The sequence below is a fragment of the Gracilinanus agilis genome, chromosome 3 (genome assembly GCF_016433145.1).
Source record: "Gracilinanus agilis isolate LMUSP501 chromosome 3, AgileGrace, whole genome shotgun sequence".
Taxonomy (NCBI): domain Eukaryota; kingdom Metazoa; phylum Chordata; class Mammalia; order Didelphimorphia; family Didelphidae; genus Gracilinanus; species Gracilinanus agilis.
This window is the reverse complement of record NC_058132.1, coordinates 17,928,332-17,941,511: the sequence shown is the minus strand read 5'-3', so window position 1 is coordinate 17,941,511 and position 13,180 is coordinate 17,928,332.

The window sequence follows — 13,180 nt, the reverse complement described above, 5'->3', positions numbered from 1 at the left end:
TAAGAGAGAGCATTACAAAATATAAAATGAATAATTTTGATTACATTAAATTACAAAGGTTTTATACAAACAAAACCAATACAACCAAAATCAGAACGGAGGCAACAAATTTCTCAAATGTATAAGAAGCTAAATCAATTGTACAAAAAATCAAGCCATTCCCCAATTGATAAATAGGCCAAAAAGTTTTCAAAATAAACATCAATAAAAGAAAGAAGTCTCTTTGGGCCAAATGGAATTAATTCTCCTGTGTGAGAGGAGGTATAGGATTTAGGTCTTGGTGAGTGAAGCTGAAAAGTGGGATTTCAATTCTGACTGTTCCCTAAGTGGCCCTAAAAAGAGGCCCCTCACATTTGATGTGAGATAATGTATTGGATAGGAAAATCCTGTGTGCTTACATTTGTTTTAGTGTCACATTTTGGTTCAGTCTTCTAATACTGTAATCATTTTTATTATTCTTATATCAGTTTTGGTGATGTGTAATCAAGGATCTTTGATGTTACTATTGCAGTTGTTTTGGGAGCTATGAACTGTGCCATAGGAGATAGAAAACTGAATCAATAAATGTTGTGCAAGTTCTGACTGCTCTATCGATTGGTCTTTCCCCATCTCTCCCCCTCTCCTTAGGATCCCCTATTCCCTGGATCACAACAATATTGAAGAATATTATGTAAACTTAGTTAATAAAGCTGTAACAGCAGGTTTGACAGGATTGACTCCAATTTTGAGTAAACCTCTAATGTGAGGTAAATGTTAGCAAAGAGCACTGAATATTACAAAGAAAGCTTATAAAGCATGAAGAGTCAACCCATTCAGCAAACTTTACCACCATCTTATTTTGAGAAATTGTCACATGTTATAGGTGAATTTTAGGAAAGATGTTGTTATAGGGAATTTGGAAGGGATGTTGTTAGGGACTTGCTAGGTAGGTAGGTAATATGGGTTGCAGGTAGGATGTAATAGTGAGATGCAGGATATAATATGAGGCTGAAGTCAGGGAGTATAACACTGAGGTAACAAAGATTTCCAGGGAGAGGAGGAATTAATCTAAACAGGCAATCAGCAGCAGCATACAGACTAGGACTTAGACTAAAGACACACTGAAGGGAAATAGACTGATTGAAATTAACTACAGGCTTTAGTTAATTTCACAGGAAGGGACTTGTTTTGAAGTTACACCTTCTTCAAGATGGATACCCCGGCTTCCCTCAAACCCAGAGTATGTTGATTCTATTCCTCTTCTTCCCTTTCTTACTAATTAACTGACAAAGTAACTAAAGGGTCTGTTTTAAACAAAAAAGGGGTTTATTGTCTTCTCAGGTTAAATTGTCAGGTAAATGGATTAAAGGAAACCCAAACAGTTGCTTAAAGAAATCTCAGGTGGGGGAAGGAAAGCAGGAATGGAGTTTGAGCCTTGACCCAATTCTCAAGGTGATTTTGAAATCAAAAGGGATTATGATGATGGCTACCAAACCTCTATATATAAAGTACTGCAAGAGTAGAGCTGAACTCTCACATATTTGAAACTACTCTCTGATTTCAAACTCCTTATTCACTCCTATCAGACACTTAGGTAAGGGAAAGGAAGATAGGGAAATGAAGTAGGGTATGAAGATTCAAAGGGTTTATCTAAATTAACAAATCTCAAAAAACACTCCAAAACTAGGCTAGGTTTTCAATCTCAAGCAGGAGAAGAAGCAGCTCAGCTGACTCTGGTTCTCTCCACGAGTTCCCAGGTCCAACTGAAACTTTCTTCCAAGATTCTAAACTCCTAACTGACATTAGAACTCAGCCAAAGCCTGCAAAACTGCTATGTCCCCCCTTTCTGTACTACACACAGCAGCCATCACCCTGAGTAGTGAGCAGTGAGCAACCTTGAGGCAAGACCCTTCAGCAGCCAAAAGATAATCTCAAGTCCCTTTTGTAAATTAGGTAAAGGGGGAACCTGACCCTCAGAAGTCAAAGGCTGTGATAATAAGATTAAATCTACCTTACCCATTCTCAAATCTAATCACCGAAAGTGTAAACAACTCCACTTAATTCACAAGTTGGGAGGTCTGTGACTCGTGTGTTAGAGTGAGTGAGGAATCAGAATTAACTGATTGCATCCTGCGCAGTCCTAAGAAAAGCATCTGTTGTGATTGGACACGTAAACTAAGAGGAAGGCACAGAAAGCGACACAAAAAAAGCCCCTTTAAAAGATACTTCAGGGAGTTCAGCACTCTTCTTGTTCATGACTTAGACCTGGAGAAGCTTTGGACCTGGGACCCTAAGACCTTGGTGAGACTGTTCTTAAATCTTTCCCTTAGAACTACACATGGTGAGTGTAAAAAGTAAATCTTCCTGGACTTCTCTAAAGAAACTGCTCTTTCAAAAGAGACTCTGTGACTGAAGCTTCAGCTTCATTCACCTCCGGGCCCCTCTGGCCCTCCATCCTTGAGCTCAAGGCTGAGCCTCCTCCAGTTGAGGACTAATTAGATCTGCCTGGGTCAAACTAGGAGGCCCGAGCAAATTACTTAGTGTGTTAGATTACTTATACTATCCTATCCTCTCTCCGATTTTCTTATTTTCTCTTCCTCTTTTCATTTGTAAATAGATTTCCATAAATGTCATTTTGACTTGAGGTTATTTTCAATTGGGGATTGATAATTATTCAATTCCATGGCATCCAAACCTTTTAATATTCACCAAATCAAAACCCGCTTTTTACCCATTACAAGGCTCCAAAAAGGGAAAGGCACAGAAATGGAGATTGGAGGGATCTTTCAGAGCAATGGGGCCACCAGGAGAACCCACTGGCTGCTAAATCTTTTGGTCCCTGCCTTTACTTACAATAGTGGCTGGATACTGAGGATTTGTGCTCTATAAGGTTATGGTATTTGACCCTGAATAAATTTCAGACATGATGTGACTGAAATCTCAATCACAGCAACTGAGCTCCCTGAGCAAGAAGAGATACTTAAGAGAATGGTAAAAAGACTTGTCTTTGGATCATCTTAAATTTGAAGATTTCCTCCTAGGTATCTAGTTTTCTTTCCCTCTCCCTCATCAAGCCTTATCTCTGACATACAACCATTTCAATGTTAGTCCTTCAGCCATAGGCACTATTACTTTCCTAATCAGCTAGTCTATGGAGTTTGAATCTGTCTCAGTAGTCTTTTCCCTCACTTACTTTCTCACTAGGTTGTGTAATATTTAAAATTTTGAGACTGTTTGTAGCTTAATAACTTTATTAAATGGTAGTAGTCCTAGTAGTAGTAGTAGTAGTAGTAGTAGTAGTAGTAGTAGTAGTAGTAGTAGTAGTAGTAGTAGTAGTAAAGAAAGGGAAAGTAGGAGAGAAAGGTAGAGATACTTAGTGTATAAAAGGAATTTCCCTCCCCATTATGTCTCTTTGTTTGATGTCATCAATCAATGGCCTGGAGGTTGTTTACCACTGAGATATGCAGGTATACAAAAAAGACTTGTATGAAAATATTTATAACCATGCTCTTTCTGGTGGCAAAAAAATTGAAAATGAGGGGATGCCCTTCAATTGGGGAATGACTGACACATTGTGGTATCTGTTGGTGATGAAAAACTATTGTGCTGAAAGGAATAATGAACAGGAGGAATTCCATGTGAACTGGAACAACCTCCAGGAATTGATGCAGAGTGAAAGGAGTAGAACCAGGAGAACCAGATACACAGATACACAGAGGCACAATCAAATGTAATGGACTTCTCTGCTAGCAGCAATGCAATGATCCAGGACAATTCTGAGGGACTTACAAGAAAGAATGCTATTCATGTCCAGAGAAAGGACTGTGGGAGAAGAAACACAGAAGAAAAACAACTGCTTGACCATGCGGGTCAATGGGAATATGATTGGGGATTGTAGGCTCTAAGCATTCATCCTAATGCAAATATTCATAATATGGAAATAGGTCTTGATCAATGACACATGTAAAATCCAGTGGAATTGCTTGTTGGCTAAAGGAGTGGGATAGAAGGTGGGGAGGGAAAGAACATGAATCATGTAACCATGGAAAAATATTCTAAATTAAATACATTTTTCAGATTAAACAAATAAACAATAAAAAAGGCATACAGGTATAAACAAACCATCAGAAAAAGGAAGTTGATACCAATGAAACAGGAAACTGATCCCACAGGCATTTCCCCCCTGGCAGGTGCCAGACAAATTAAGGAACTGTGATTGGTTCCTGAGATGTGAGGGGGAGAACTAGTGGGTGGATAAAACTGCCTATAACTCGAGACCAGTGAATTGCTCATGCTCTCTCTCTCACTCTTCTGGCTGGAGTTTAGAACCTGAAGGAATCACTGTTGGTGGTGAGCTTCAATACATCAAACAGTAAAATAGGGTAGTCAGCTAACCAACTCTCTACACCTCTTTCCTACATTTCCCTCACTTTCCTATCACTACTTTCATGTAATAAGACTACTAAAGGTACTAATAGCCTCATAATTCAATTTTAATTATTACAATTTGGCGACCACAAAGGTTTGTCAAGTAATCTCATTTTCTTAAGTTTCTTCACTTTTTATTCTCCCTAAATTATTCTTAAGTAAGTGTGTTAGTAGCTAAGTTAGTTTGGATAAAAAATGCCACGATGCTGACCAGACTGGTAATCAAGACTAATCAAAGCTACTATCTCACCACCCATAACTCCATATTGGTGAGAAATGGTTAAGTATTAGGGGAAGGAAGCAAGCTTAATTTTAGTTTTTTTCCCCAAAAAGAACTAGGTTTTGGGAATTAAGCTCTGATTTTCTAACCCAAAAACCAGTTGTAATCCAAATCTCCAGTTTCTAGCCCTTTAAAGGAGAGTATCTTGTTCTGGGAGTCTGTTTTTTTTTCTCTTTTTTAAGGCCCTTTCTGAGCCCCCACAAGCCTCCAGCATTAGCTTGAGTGGGAAGTGGGATGTTGGGGAGAATAGCACCAAGATCTCTAAACTGCTCCCTTAACCCTGCAAAGCCTTTCAGGGCCTACTAAGGGAAAAATCCCAGCAGGGGACCCTGCCCAAAGCTGGTGCTTTGCAGAGCACTGCTTAATGACCAAGGATGGTGCTAGAGAGCATGGCCCACATTGTGAAAGTGCAGCTTCCCACCTATCTAAAATGGTTCCTGGTCCCAGAGAGTATTACTGGGTTCACAAGGCTCACAGTTTCAGAATGACTTCATTTAGTACTGTTCCTGGGTGTACTTACACTGCTAGGATACCTTACAGTTGGTCATTCCCCCACCCCTAAGAAAAAAGCATCAGAAAGCTAGCTTGATTAATTATAACTCTCCTGAAATTATACCTCTCCTGTAATGTGGGGGCTCACAGACAGTTTGAATTTGCCCTCTGGGCAATCAAACTCAGAAAAAGGTTCTCCATCACTGGCCTAGGCCCTTGGAGTATGGAGGAATGTTTTCTAGTCCAGATCCTGCCATTATCCATGGAGCTGGAGGTCAGAGACCTTTTGCTGGACGTTAGTTTCCCATCTACAGATTAGAGGACTACTGAAGTCACTTCCAGCTGTGAATTCTGTGGGATAGGTTCTCTTTTTTGTTCCCTTCCTCCCTTCTAATCCACCTTTTTATTCTTATTTTGGCCAGCTGATGACATGGTAGTCAATAGATGTACTCTGTTGCAGGAGAGATTTTGAAGCATTCTCTGAGGGCTAAGTAGCGCCTTGGCTGTGATGAGACCCAAGTGGGCCAACAACCTAACACTGTCTCAGCAACAAAGTACCAGAGATAGATAGCAGAGGGCCTCTGGTCCCAGATACTTCCCATTAATGTGAAGGATAGGGGAGAATAAAAGGCCAGAGAAGGAGGCCAACCAAAGGAATTAGTGCTGCAAAGGAGGAATTTGGCAAAGGGACTAAGGCCAAGTCCCAGATTTGGATACAGGGTGCAGAAAACCATTTTGGTTTCTCTTCCCCATTCAGGGAGACAGATTAGGAGGGAATTAAACCAGATTGGAAACTTTGTTCTACCAGGCAGATTTTTCTGAAGAACCAGCGATAGATGAGAGCCCAAGTGAGAGCCACTCCAGCTAGGACTCCAATCACAATACCAGCAATGACACTTCCAGAGAGTGCAGAGCCTCATGAAGTCTCTGTTGTGGACAGAGAAAAGAAAAAAACTGTGACTGTTCTTAAGGGGGTTCTGGACATGAAAAGTGCCTAGCACTTGTGTTCTTTTCCTGGCACTCCATAAATACTTAAATAATGCTCATTGATTAATGAAGCTGACTCAGCCATTATTCCTCAGAGCCCAGGTATCCTCTTGGAGACACCTGAATATTGGGCAAGCACATAAAATTCAATATCCAAACTTTTTGATTTCCTCCCCACACTGTGCCCTCTTGCCCTTCTCTATTTCTGTTAATAGCAGTATCAACCTCCCAGGCACCCAGATTCAAATTGAGAACCACCTTTGATTTTCCTTTTCCTTCAAACCTCACATCTAATCAATTGCTATGATATTTTCCCTAATGTTAGGGTTATTTTGTGTTGATTCTACCTGGACAGTATCGCTTATATTTAACCCCTTTTCTCAGTTTCTACTCCAGCTCCTCTCATCTCCTCTAGATTAAAGCAATAATTTTCTAACCAGTGTTCCTGTCTCTGGTCTCTCATATCTCGATTCATACTTCATATCACTGTCTAAATCCAACCTTCCTTAAATGCCTTTTTGATGATAAAATTTTTCTTTGCAAAATCCTTTAAATGAGTTTCTCACATCTATTCCTAAAAGGCAGTGCATTGTAGCAGAAAGAGCTCTGGATTTGAAATCTGTAGAGGTGGACTGGAATCCTGTCCTTGTCACTTGCTAGTTGTGGGATCTTGCCAAGTTCCTTCTTTTCTTTGGATATCAATTGTCCAAATTAGAAAATGAAGTGGTATGGACTAGATAAACCATCTATATGTAACACTCATCTCAACTTTAAATGCTAGGAGCTTACCATTCTCTTCTTCCCCACAATTCTGGCAAAATTCAAATCTTGTAATTTTTTATCTGAATTTTTGGAAGAATCTCTTTATTGGTCTTCCTGCCTCTAATCTTCTAATTCATATCCTTCCTCTTTGTGTTTCAAGTGCTCCATGTATTATTATTTTTTAAATCCCTACCTTCCATCCTAGAATCAATACTGTATATTGGTTCTAAGTCCTTGTATTGTTTATTGATGATGATAACAATCTGTTATAGGATGGATTGGATTAAGGATTGCTAATGGAACCTGGGCCATTTACTCTGGACAAGAGGAAAAATAATATAATGATCTTTGAACCAGTACTTTAGAATTTTCTATTCAATAATCACCAGAGATCCATTTAATCCAACTTTTATAAAATTCTACTATAGTTAACTTCTTTTTCCTTTTTTTGGACAATATTTTGTCCATGTCTGACTGGTATACTTAAAGGTCCCTTGTTATTGTCCTTTTACTCTCACAGAATTTGTTTAGCTTTTCCTTTAGTATTGAACTGTAATACCATGTGGTGTATATTCATTGTAATGTGGTTGCAATAATTTATTGTTTGTTACTGAAAGAAGCAAATGTTGACTTAGTATTTTATATTTCGTCCTATGGCTCTACCATGCATTTTATATTTTATTCCACTCTTTAAGTCCTTATATTCAATGATCATATTCTTTATTCTGTGTAACCAACCCAAGCTGCTTCTTTTCTTTGCCTCTGAGAGAAGCTAATAAGTTAAAATATTCAGCCTTCTTCTCTGAGGCCAGATGTAGAAGTTTTAGTTCTCCCATAATCGCTGTTAATTAAAGAGTAACTTTGAGCTTGGCTTTAGAAGTACAATTCTAATTGTTATGTCAGCAACACTTGCATATCATTCCTGAAAAGGGAAACTTGTTTTCTCATGTAACTTCATACTCTGTGAAATGAAATGATATATCAGTGTGCCATCTTTAAAATTCAGACTAAGTTGACCATAGCCTCATCCCTTTAAATTTCAGATGGCCTTAGTTTATGCTCAGGCGCCTTTGAGTCTGAAGCTCCTGTCTGATATCAGTGACCTCCAGAGACAGCTGGGCCCTGAAAAGTCACAAAAACATTCCTTAGAGACTGAAAGAAGTGGTTCTGGTCCCACATGTGCTGTCTGCCTTATCTTTAATGTAAGCATCATGAGTTCTCAGTCGTATGATGTTATCAGTTCCATAACCAATGATATGGTTTTTGTTCTTTGTTCTATGCTTAGAAAATTGTATTGTATTGAATCCTCAATTCAGAGTCTTTTGAATATTTGAGGTGTTGAGAGGCCTGCTTTATTGGTTTGTAGATCCCAACTAATAAACAATAACTTTGTTTGGAGAAGCCTGCCTCAATTTGCCTTCCTTGTTAAAATTTCTTTTAGCATAATGTAGTTTTTCTCTGCTTATTTTAAAAAATCAAATATATTTTTGCTGTTAAGATTGTCTCAGATCAAGATTGCTGCTACCCTGTTGCTTTTTTAGTACAACTGATGCATAATAAATTTTGCGCTAGCCTATTATTTTTCTATTAAAAAAATCACAAAACCCTTACCTTCTGTTTAAAATACATATTAAGTATTTTTCCAGAGCAGAAGAGTAATAAGGGTTACACAATTGGGATTAAGTGACTTGTCTAAGTTCACACAATTAGGGAGTATCTGAGGCCACACTTGAACCCAAGTCCTCCTGAATAGAATCAATAGGCAGTCTCAGTACTATTCTGTCTAGCTGTCCCCTTGGCTATTGCTTTTTTAATCTACTTTTCTGTCTTCCTTTTATGGCTGAGATAATCTAATTTACATTCTAATTATAAAAAAACTGCATTTCCTTCCATCTTGCTCTCATATTTTTCCTCTCTTTCCTTACTGTCTCCTATATAATGTTGTAGGCAAATGTATAGACTAAGATTTTAGACATTTAAGATAGCAGCCGAGCTGTCATGCAAGACCTGAAGATTCCAATGATGGAATAGTGCCTAGGAAGGAAGTCTAATCCTGGAGAGAGACTCTGATATGGCTGAGAGCAGTTAGATGCTTGTTTAACTGTCTCCAGTGAGGAGCCCAGGAAAGTAGATTTGTCACTTACAAGAAGTCATCTGTCCTGTGAGGAAGTTCAGGTTTGATCATTGATCTTAGCTCTGAAGGGTGGACCTTCAAGCTGGTTCAGCTCCCTGTCTTCATCTATTTGTGGATTAATTGCTGTGGATGCTGGAAAGCTGTGAACATTGCTGGAACAGAAGTGGACCTCTGCAGTGAGACTCACATTTCCTTCTGACCTTACAGGCTGGACCTGTCAGCCTGAACTTAGAACTAGTGTAGTTTTGTCCCACCCTCCTTAACCCTGAGCTTACCCATTAGAAATTAGTTTAGTCTGTTCATTCCAACACTATCTAACCCCTAAGTGTTAATAAACAGTTTTCCTTTACTTCCTGTGCCTTCCTCCAAACCCAAGAAATAACCCACAGAAAGAGAGAATTCAACCCTTGTCTTTCCCTTGGCTTAGGCTGACCAGTAAACTGCCAATTGTCATTCACCAACCAATGTGGTTTTACCCAACTCACACATCCCTTGGGTAGCTTCTTAGTTATCCTGTATATCCTGTCATTTGTGGGTATGTGGGTGTGTCTTGTGTGTGTGACCCTTGTGTTACACTGTGAAGGCAGTCACCTATTTCAAAAAAAGTCTTCCATTGCATTAACCACCAATTTACCCATGTTTAGATGGGTATAGTATTCTTGGTTGTAAGCTTATATTTTTGCCTTTTGGAATATCATATTCCAATATCTTCACTCATTTATGGTGATAGATGCTAGATTTTGTGGGATCATTACTGTTACTATTTCAGGATTCCCCTTGTTTTGCCTGGAATTCAGGAGTGGGAAAAAAGAACTTTAGATTTCCCAGAATTTTACCCATCCAGGTAGTTTGGACCCAGCCACAGCAGAATTAGAGATGTGATGATGGTCACATTCAACCAAAGTCTCACCCTTGAATGTCAGGTTTGGTTTCAGTGGTCTACCCAATGTTGATGAATGACATATGCCAACCAGATGTGTATGACCATCTCTTTCTCTGCTAATAAAGCTTTGGGGCCTTCCTATAATCTACCAATTACTCTTTGGTATTCTTAGCCTGGCATCCAAATCCCTTCACAAAATGGTGGATTCCCTCTATAATACTTCTCTCCTGGCCTTGCACTCTCTCCTCAGGTTGCATTGGTCTACTTTCTGCACGTGGACAAACACTACGTTTTCCCACATCTGCATTTTGGCTTGGGCTACTTTTTCAGAGGAGCACAATATTCTCTCCTCTCCTTTGACCTATTGAACTCTTCCCCCCTTTTTAAAACCCATCCTTTAAAAGAGTTGATCAAGAGACAGCTGTTCTTTGAAATCTGACATTGTTTCTTCTGCCCACCCTCCAAGTACAATGGATTCTTCCAAGGTCTCCCACAATACTTTATTTGCAGCCATGGTTTAAATATGCTGGATCATGCAATATCTGAATATGCAATATCATATAATATTGTGCATTGGTTACCTGTGCTGGAGGCCCATCCTTCTACTATCTCTTAAGGTACTTGAAAGTAGGGATGGAGTCTTAGCCAAACCTGTATTTCCCTCAGTGCCTAGCACTGTGCTCTGCACAATGTTGGCAAAATGAGGATGATCTTGAATGTGTACATGACTGTTTCTAAGATTATTATAGGAGAAAAAGAGGTCAGTCTCCATTTCTACCAGGGACAAGGTAGCAGGAAATGGATTGGCATTCACTGTAAGTCTGACCACATTCCCTAGAGTCAGGTTCTTTTTTTAAATGACGTTTCCCAAATCACCATGAAAAGCTGCCCTCCTGAGTGAACCTGAATGCCTCCTCCTGGGATCTCCCCCTAAGACAATCCAAGAAACTTATTCTCTGAGGGAAGGGAGAAATGACTTACATATCACCCTGACTGTGATGTTTATAGAGACTCTTGCAATGGCCACATTGTTCATTGCTTTGCACTTATACATTCCTGCATGTTCCCAAGATACTTGGGAGATAGTGTAATTGTTTCCTGAATTTCCAGATATAGAAGAACTATTGACTTGCCATGTACATTAGGTCAGTGTTAGAGAACTAGCCTGACACTTTAAAGCCAGATTCTCATTGAATGTGGCCTCAATCTGCCCATTAACAGAATGTGGAAGAATCCTGATTTGCTCTGGTCCATCTATGAAAAGATGAAAAAGATGAGATGTCAGTCAATGTTAGAGAAAGGATTGGGAGAGGGAGGAGATTCAGAGTCACTCACAGACAACAGTCAGGTTGAATGAGTCACTTTTACTGGCATTGATTGGATTCCAGACTTCGCATTGATAAGCTCCATTGTCTTCCTTCTTCACAGGCATGATGGTGAGGGTCTGGTTATTTGGAGATAGAGTCATCCTGTCATTGAGGATCAGTTTCTTGTTTTGGAAGTACCACTGAATACCTGGCAAAAATTCATTCTCTGTGTTACTCGTCAAGACCACGGTGTCATTCTTTATGATGATGTTGGTGCTATTGATAGTTATGTTATGTTGGGTTTCATCAGGTTCTCTGTAGAAAGAAAAAGAGGAGACAGAGTTGGCTGAATGTCTGGCCTATATTTTCTTCACCAGGCCACGTCTTCAGGAAAAACAAAACACCAGAAGCCCAACCTGAAACGTTTGTATTACAGGCATCCAGGGGTGGGTCCTGACATTCTGGGGAAAAGGATGCCTCATGGTTCAATAGTTGTGCCAATAGGGCAGATGAGCAGAAAGCACTGGAGAGGGAGTCCTGTGTCGTGGACTATCCCACCTCCAGAGAGATCCCAGGAGGTACACAATCTAGTGACTGAGTTGGGGAGGGGAGTAGGGAATGAGCATTCATTAAGTATCTACTATATACCCAGCATATGGCATGTGTTACACCAATGCTATTATTTTTATTACCTTCCTCTCATCATTATGATTACTAATACTGGCAGGCACTGTATTATTACTGTGGGAGTAGGGGCTATTATTCTTTCCACTTAACAGTTCAGGAAACAGATGCAGACAGAGGTTAAGTGACTTGTCCAGGATCACACAGCTAATTAAGTGTCTCAGATCAAATTAGAATTTGATCAGATCAGAATCAAATCAGATCTTCCTGAGTCCAGACCCCTTTGTTCTCACTATCTACTTTGGCTTCTTGTTGGCTCTCATCAACAATCTCATTTGCATCCAGCAGTCTTTAATCTGATATCAATGAATTTATTTTGTAAAAAAAGGATTGGTAACTTTATTTCAATAGAATTGGTTTTCTTAGAAGTCCCCTGGATTTTACTTTGTGTATGTACTTAAAGCATCCTTCTTCTGAGAAGAGGTACCTGGGCAATGACAGACTGAGTGCCAGAGGACTCTCTGGCACAAAAAGCCCTTCTGCTCCCATCATTCTTGCTCCCCACCTATCCCCTAAACAAGCATTTCAAAATGTAAATGGCTTCTCCCTAACCATTATTCCAAGAAATAATTAATGCACATATTATCCTTATCTAAGGCCTTGTTTCTGCTTCCATATGCTGACACTCACCTCCTCTGGGCCTCAGTTTCCCCATCTGTAAAATGAGGGAGCTGGAATAGCTGGATTCAAGGTCCCTTTCATCTCCAAACATGTGACACTGTGCAGGATGCTCCCATTCTACTTACAAAATGAGGCCCAAAGAGGCTGATGTGAGTGATCAGTCAGGGAATGACTTTTCTTGTTCCAGGATCTGAGCTCTTTCACTCTTTGCTTGATGGTCCTTGTGGGCCTTTCTCAAATCAGGCACTGAAGGGGGCAGCTGGGTAGCTCAGTGGATTGAAAGTCAGGCCTAGAGATGTGAGATCTTGGGTTCAAATCTGGCCTCAGACACTTCCTAGCTGTGTGACCCTGAGAGCAAGTCACTTGACCCCCTTTGCCCATCCTTACCACTATTCCACCAAAGAGCCAATACACAGAAGTTAAGGGTTTTAAAAAAATCAGGCACTGAAGGCTTAGGGCTGGCAGAGACCAGAGGAGCCCTAGATCTAGATCTAGATCTAGATCTCCATCTAGAGGGGACTTCAACGTTATCTAACACACCCCCTTATTTCCTGATGAGAAAAATAGGAGACTCCCAGGGGCTGAGTGACTCAAACAAAGTCCACTGGATACCCAAAATCCCA